The sequence below is a fragment of the Sinocyclocheilus rhinocerous genome, unplaced genomic scaffold (genome assembly GCF_001515625.1).
Source record: "Sinocyclocheilus rhinocerous isolate Xijiao unplaced genomic scaffold, SAMN03320098_v1.1 scaffold647, whole genome shotgun sequence".
In the NCBI taxonomy this organism is placed as follows: Eukaryota; Metazoa; Chordata; class Actinopteri; order Cypriniformes; family Cyprinidae; genus Sinocyclocheilus; species Sinocyclocheilus rhinocerous.
In genome coordinates, this window is record NW_015632746.1 from 264,462 (window position 1) to 265,676 (window position 1,215).

Sequence of the window (1,215 nt, forward strand, 5' to 3'; positions counted from 1 at the left end):
TATATATAATAGACATTATGTTGTGTTACATTTGTTACATTATTGGTGGGTTTCAAAGGTAAAAAAATAAAATAAAATAAAAAACCAAAAATGAAAATAATAGTATTAATATAATATATAAGATGAAAAGTAAAAAAAGCAATGGAATTATGAGCCATTATTTCTAAAAAAAAATAAATAAAAAATCACATTCTGGCGGGTAATTCTTTTATATTTATACTTTTCTCTCATGCACTGAGGTAGTTTGTTTGGATCCTGGCTTCTTTCTTCAATCTGTCATTTTCTTCTGGTTCATATCTGCCTGTGGCTCTCTGAGCTGCAGGTTTCATTATGCTCCATATGAGCGAGTGTTTTGAGAGCAGGGCTGTGAGTGCTCGCGAAGATAAACTCAAGCACACTGGAGCTTTGTGCTCTGCGACTGTAAACTGATGCCTTTGTTCTCCCAGCGGTACATTGGCCTCTAGGTTACAGATTCTGCTGCGTTTACATCCAGACATCAGCTGGTGTGCTCAGATATAACCCTCGTTTGCGAAAGACCAGGGTCTCTACTGCAAAAACATGTCAGTTAATGAATTATAACAGCAACAGAGCTAGTTTTAGCAGCACGTGCCGCAGATATGAAGTGTGTGTGAAATAGGTTTCAGCTGCCAACAGCGTGTGCAGAACAGCCTTTATCCTTGATTTAATATAAAGACTTCCTAGCTGCCGGTGCCAATGACTTGACAGGCCTGCAAGTGGATTAGACCTGGTAGGATGATAATCTGGGTTAGGAACAGGGCGCAGTGTCACAGAAGATTTTCTGCCCTTCCTGTCTTGTTGTCTGATCCGTCACGACAATACAGACACTTTCATACTGATCGAACACCTGCTCTTTGTTGTAACAAGGACGCCATAAAATAAAGTGTAGTCAAATGCTGCTGACACGTCTCACTGATTCGGTGTAGGAATATATTTAGAATGATTTGTTTATTTGATGACCAATAATTTTTATTTACATTATTTTTTTATTTCCTCTAGCTTACTTTGTTCCAGGATTATTATAGTTAACTAAAACTGAAACTAAATTAAAACCATAAAAAACATTTATACTTTAAATAAAATAAACATGAAAATAAACAAGTGAAATCAAATAAAATATGAAAAACTTTTTATATTAGCTAGTAGCAAAGGCAAAACTAAAATAAAATTAATAACACATTTATTTATTTATATATA

General features: G+C 34.7%; 1 protein-coding gene across 4 annotated transcripts in view; it reads left to right on the top strand.

Moving 5' to 3' along the window:
• si:ch73-366l1.5 (FILIA-N KH-like domain-containing protein) overlaps window positions 1–1,215 on the top strand; it is a 33,110-nt gene that overhangs the window by 19,498 nt on the left and 12,397 nt on the right. The window lies entirely within an intron of this gene.